Raw genomic sequence first — 7,534 nt, 5'->3', positions numbered from 1 at the left:
ATAGCTGCTCGTATGATATAAAGAGGTTATATATATATATATAATCTACTCTGTCATATATGTACGCTTTCACTTATTATTACATTAAGAATACCGTACAAGGACACGTCCAAACGTGATTTAATCGGAACAGCGAGGAAGCGAATCGTCCTATAAGCTTACGAATAACAAAAGCTTATAAGTATACTTTCCTCATTATTTGCGGTTTGTAACGTCACTCTCTGTGTTCGGCCACCAAGTTTCCAGATTTAGACTGAGTTCACCAAATTCTAAAATGACTTTAGTGTAAACTCACTATATTACAATGCACAAAGAATAGCCACGAGGCGTTTTGAGTCATTGAATTTAACAAGGGACATTACTAATAACTATTAACTACCCCTGGAGGTCAACCCACTTATCGTGTTTCCTCTTTATCTGTGGCGGCTGTAGCTATTGGCTATACACACCAATCCTGATATCTTAATAAACTGTGTACGGTGATATAACAACAATAAATTACGATACTCTAATAATATTATGCGTACCGTGTACATTATACAATAATAATAATGCTATATTACAATGATGTATGTTTTTTTATTTTTTTTTTTTTTTTGGCAATCAAATTTCGAGCTAGAAATCCTATACAATATAAAATATATACTTTGCCGCCGCCTGTATTAAAATTGTTCGGTGTAGCCGTGTAGCAGTCCTTCTGCAGCCCCACGTCACGCAATAACAAAACTACACGTGCGTCTAAATTTACGCGAATAACTGCGTTTTCGCGATTATTGCGATCGGCGCGCGTTTACATAATATGTCTATATATACAACGTATGATATTATAATATGGTATCAAAACGTATTATTTACCGAAACATAATATATCGTCCGGTCCTCTGCCACGTGTAGATCGTATATACGTGACGTTAACTTTTAATCAAAAAGTTAAAAACGAATTAATGCGCGTAACGATAAAACTACATTATTACTTCACTCTCTCTCTCACACACACACACACACACACACACAAACACACACACACACACACACACACACACACACACAGACCGGGGGCACAGCTTGTGGGCGGACGTGATGTGCGCGAGTAAATTATTATCATTCGCCATTTGTGGAGTATGTGCGGCAGACATGGAGGGACGCAATGCCGCCCTTATTTCCAATATACGTACGCGAAGACCCGATAACGTCCATAGCTTAACTGCGCTATCGTTGTTTTAAAATAATAATAATACATATCGGAACGTTCTTCGACGTCGGCCTGCAGCGTTATAGCGGCTGACCGTCGTCGATGCGTTTGTCGAAGAAGATTTTTATTATATTTTGATCATGGGTATCACAAAATTATACAAGGTATTAAAGAAAATATTAAAAGTTACCTATATACTTATGTATACTTACCCACTGCCCATAAGTTAGTTAAGCTTGTGTTGGTGTAGGCTAGTCCCGTCGGTAGCGCGAATCGCAGTGGGCATTTTTCTTACCACCTGCAGATGAGCCCGACGATTTCACGAGAAAAATAGTGTATAAACCGATTCCTGCATTATTATAGTGTATATCGATGTGATTCAAAATATTATAATAGTGCTATAATATTATATTATTATGAACAAATACTAGATAGCCGTTGTATGCACTTTTTGCGATGTACATGCGCGTTTTATACAATTTTCCAAAGGTCAAACGAGGCCACAGTCGGGTCACCCACATATACCCTATTTGATCTAAATCGTGTATAATATCGTTATGATGTTTTATGTGTATAATATTCTCATTTTAATTTGTGGTACGATGACGAATCGTTTGAAACAAACAAATAAACGAGTTGTAGTGGACGTACTATAATTTAGTGTCTGTAGAGAAATAGTTTTGAATATCTGCCATTTATATTCCGTCAGACAAATTGAGTCGGAAATGGTTCTCGAATAAGTTATGTCATTGCGCACTAAAAGATTATTATACATTGATTTAGAGTTTAGATGCCGGTGCACGTCTTTTGATTAAACAATATTATATGTTTCTAACGAAATTCGAGTTATAATTAAAAAGATGTTTCACATAAAAACTGTAAAATTAACGTGTCGCATGAAAAATCTCACATATATATTTTTTATAAAATAGCGACTTGTAAGTATCAGTTTAAATGCTAATCCAATAACTTGTTAAGTTAGTACAGTGAGGAAACCACACAATTTTGCAATATTATGCTGTATTGTTGGAAGTAGAAGTTTCGTGCATACATTTAAAATTCAGCCGATTTCAAAATTATCTTTTCTTCATATTATAATAAAATTAAAGAACTCTACAGAATGGCTATTTTGAATTTTTAAAAAAGTTTTTTTATAGACCCACGGTAAAAAGGATACTACTGCCTATTAGTCATATTCATATTATATATTACGTTTAGAAAAACAGCATTAGAGTATAAAATATCTGAACTATATTTCGAATTAGAGCTAGGTACTGACTTTCCAACTAATTAACATGCTGCGTCATGTTATCATAAGACATAATATATACGCAGTGCCTCTTTATAATACCATTGAATCCCAGAGACCTCTAAATAGCGGACAACATTTCGGCAGCAAAAAGTGTCCGGTATCCAGAGGTTTCACTTTTATAAATTGTATAAAATAAACAAAAATAACGTTTACAGGATAACCGAAATCCCGTACAGGGGCGCGTTCCTGTTGACGGACGCGACGGTCGAGGCGGACGGCCAACTTCAAGCAGCCGAAGAAGATGCGGCGGCAGCGGCGGGCCACGAGACGCCGGCTCTACAGCAGGCCGTCCGGCCGGTCTCGGAGGACGTTCGGGAGCGGCGCGGCACGGGCCAACGTCAGTTCCTGCAGAACGCGTTCGGAGCGGCCACCGCGGCTGTAGCGGCGGGCGTGGCGGGCGTGGCCAACGTGGGTGGCATAGCCGGTGCGGTGGCCAACGCGGCCGTGGGCCGGCAGCAGGTCACGGTGTACGTGACGCGCGTGGACCGCGTGGTCGACGACCGGCTGACCGCCACGCTGGTGCCCAAGAACTGCATGCCAGCCCGGGTGGACGCGTTGAGGCGCTGCAACGGAGCGGCCAACCCGTACTCGGCCGCACTGCCCGAGACGCCGTACGCAACGCTGCCGCAGCCTGCGTACATGCAGAAGCGGCCGGCCGTGGCCGTGGACATCGTGTCAAAGGTCGGGGGCCTCGTCCGGGACTTTGTCGACGCCCAAGCTGCCGCCACCGCGGCCGACGGCGGACGTCTGCGCCGTTACCGACACGCTACAGCTGCAGCCGACCCGCTATAATACAGTGCTGTAAGTGACTACCGCGACTGTTATAATGTTAATATTTTTTACTATTATTTTTTATCTTTAAACTAATACTACATAGCGATACGATATTATTATTAAATGAAATATGTATCTCTTAAGACTTTTCAAACACTCATTGTCCGCGGTGTCAAGTCTCGTAGAACATACCTATAAACTGTTTTCGGTTTTAGGTTTTTACGTTTTTAATCTCGGAAGTAATTATTATAGCCACTATTACTGAATATCTCTATATTATGATGATGGTGTCGTATACGAATATTATTATGTCATACATAATATATTTTTGTAAATAAAAATACGAAATTACTACAAAGCGTTTTTGTTGTTTCAATTGTGCATAATATAACACTACAGGGCGGTGATTCACCAAGCGTGCCCAGTGTTTTCTTTAACAGCTGATGCAGTCGTGAAAAATCAAACATTTTTGGAATTTTTAAATATCTGCATAATATTCTCGAGTAGATTTACTTGAGATAATTGTGTACCATTTAATATGTGGGAATTCCAACTTGTGTTTTTCCAACGATAACCTTCACACCTTTTTACTTTAAATTATTCAGCGGACGATTTTAAAAAAATCTTGATTGTTCGAAAATATTATCGTCTTTTAGTAGGTACCATTTAAGGATTCTAAAAATCATGTTTGAATAACTATGCAGCACTATTAAAGAAAGAAAAAAAGGGGCGAGCATCGCGAGACACACTGTACATGACATAATATAATATTAATAAATGAAAACATGTTGCCTGCATTCGGACGATTTGTCCAAGTCCGTCTCCTCCCGCACCGGCAATAACTCCTGCATAACAATATATGGGACCATATCACATCCCTAACTTGGGCGCACCGCCGGAGCGGCGGCGGGCGGACTCGCTGCGTGTGTCGAAGTACAATAATAATATATTGTATTATTATATCCGGTTTCCGTTTCGACACCCCCCCCCCCCCCCCCCGCCGGCACCTGCACCGGCACCGTCGCCGTCGTACAGAGTGTGTACGAAAAAAACGAAACGAAAAAACCGCAAATAAAAACCCGAACTGTGCCGAGACTCGCGGAAAGGGTTTGGTGGAAACTGCATATTGTCCGTATAGTGCCGGTGACGTGGGACAGGCTGCTCCATAGCAATAATATACCGTAGGTAGTACATCTGTCGTATCCGATCGTTACACACATATATTATATTGTGTGCACGCACTGCACAGCCACAGAGGCTCATTACATATTCACCGGGGCGAATACGACCCCGGCGGCGAAAACTTTGCGAAATACCCTCCTCGCCGATATATATATATATATACATACGGTAGACGAAAAACAAATAATAATAATACCCGAAATTTCGATATACACGCGCGGGATAACCGAATTCGAAAACTCTCACGCGGACGCGGTTTCTGGAACCTCTATATGTTATATATTACTGTAGTGCCTATATTATATTATAATAATATTCTCGCGTGTATCTAAATATGCATTAATACGTTCTGGACCTCTAAATATCGTAACGAAAATATTTCGTCGTATTATATTGAATATTGCAGCGCGATCGCATCGGGGGGGGGGGGGGGGGGGGGGGGCGGGCAGACGGAAGACGATCGAGCGCGATCCGTCGCGGTCGACATGATAATATACAACTGACGTACGATATAATAATATTGTTGTGTCGAAGACCGAATTTGTCGAAAACCCAAAACAGATATTTGTACAAGCTTTTCATTTTTGTGCTTTTTACGGCGATACATAATTTTCCGACTACGAGCTGGAATGTAATAAATACAGAGAGTAAATATTGTTCGACATGGACGATGTTTTTGTTTTCCGAAATGTTATTTATATAATATTTTTCAAACACAATATTATTTTTATTTCAATAACAATATAACGTCCGATTTTAGAGCGCATTTTCGATGGAGAATACACGCGAAGGCCGGGCGAAAAAAAAATACGAAGGAGCCTCGCTATATTGTATAGACACACGAAAATGTTATTAACTTCTGTATAAGAAAACAAATTGAAACTTTAATATTCGTTTAATATTTTCCAGATTTATCAGAGATATTATAACATAAACCGCCGCTGGCCAGTCTTAGCGTAGCTGCAGACATTTACCAATTAATTAATATATTTTACGTAGGTACGCGATAGCCGTAGGCGCGTAATGGCTTCAAAAGTATTTACGTGCACATTTTACGGGTCTGTGTACATTTTTTTCTTTTTCTGTTATTATTGTTTTGTTTCTACATATAATATTATAATTATGGTTCGGTTTTGGCGCGGTGCTTGCGGTCGGTCGCGAAACGTGTTCTGAGTGTCACTAGTCGCCGGATGGGTGACCGCCCGGGTTTTTAGCGACAAGTCCTTGTCACACATACGCGTGTCCAAACCACCAACCGCACCCTAGCCCACAGTGACAGGCTAACGACATCGGTTGTCGAAGTCTTGATTCAAAAAAAAAAATATATATATACGTGTGTATAATTATTACCGATGAGTCTTTGTTTTTCATTTAAAAACGAATTCTTACGACTATTATAATAATTTACGGCGACAAACACCGCGCAATAGGCTCGCATAATAGCCTCCACTTCGACGTCATAGAAATTGGCAAGACGAACCCGGCAACGTGCAAAATAGTTTTCTATTTTCACGTCGTCTCATATCGCACCTACTATATAGTAACTAATACACATCGCATCGGTGCGACAATGACATATTCTTCCACATCGCTATAATAGACGGACAACTCGATTGCACGCGAGTAAATGATACGCGAGGTGGGTTTTTCCCAAGTATCTACAATATAATATAATAGACGATGTGATACCTACTGCTACAGTATAAAATATATAGTGGCGATACGCTGCTGTAATGACACACGATCGCGAACCAGAAATCACGGAGAATGGACGAGTGTCAACAATTATGACTGAGATTTGGTATCTGTGTGCCGTCTCAGCGTAGTCACAGACTCAAAATCAGCACCCCCAAAAACCCCGAGGCATGACTCTAAATGTTTACAATCATAGGTATTCTGCAATGGTTAGTGTTGTGTTTTCCGGTCGTTTCAATTCATTATTTTAGATTAATAATTATTGTAAAACGGTTCGATAATAATAAAAATTATCTTTTATCACAGTGAATAATATTATTGTTATCTGTGTTTTCCGATTGGGAAACACCATGAAAAAAGTCGGTTTTTCAAACATATGCGACGAATAAATTAATGGACGAGTATATTAGGTACGGAGTCACTGGTTATAATTTATTTTAAATATTTAACGGGACATAAAAATGTACGAAAACTTATAATCTGTTAGTTTTAGTTTAGTAGAGATTTTTAAATAACACATATTGCAACATACATTATTTGTTTGTAATTACTAACTGTGTTTGATTTTGTTATTTAATATTTTAATATATTGTACTTTGTGATAGTATCTATATATATTTATATATGTATTTTGTATGGGAAAAAATATATAATAAGTATATAATAGTTATATAAAAATAACTTAAAGTTACTAAATTTCTTATCAATTAATTAGAGATTTACATTGAGCCTAGGATAAGAATTAATATTCAATTATTATTTATTTGGTTGAATGGTTATTTGTTGGATGTTAACAATTTTAGAACTTGGGACATATTGGAATTTAAGAAGTTCTACAGTTGTGCTCATTGTGATGAATCAATCAACTAATTGAAATAAATTTGAAAATACTTGTGCTTATGTAATTTGTAATAATAAAACCCATAACATGCGTGGATATTATAATTTATCACAATAATACAGTTAAAATTTCAACTGTATATTATTATGTACGTCGTAAATTAATTTAATTTAAGTAATTTTACTGATTAACTTCTATTCCCATGACTACAATATTATATAGCCTCTAATATAATATATTACACTATAATAGCATAAAATATTATGATCTGTTTGATTTTCTCATTAAAAGTTATCTTATTAACATGCATTATAATTTTATCTCTTAGATTTTATTTATCGTAGGTATCTAGGTACTATATACATAAGTAGTATAATTCGAATGTAAATAATAATATGTAGTTATTTTAAGTATTGATTTTGCTATATTATAGTGAATCATAAAAATATATTATACAATATCGATAGAAATGAAAACTTTTTGTATCGTAACTTTTATCTGAAACAGTAAGAAAGAATTAAATAAATAAAATAAAACT

This window comes from Metopolophium dirhodum, chromosome 5 (assembly GCF_019925205.1).
Source record: "Metopolophium dirhodum isolate CAU chromosome 5, ASM1992520v1, whole genome shotgun sequence".
Lineage (NCBI taxonomy): Eukaryota > Metazoa > Arthropoda > Insecta > Hemiptera > Aphididae > Metopolophium > Metopolophium dirhodum.
This window is presented reverse-complemented; position numbering follows the sequence as displayed.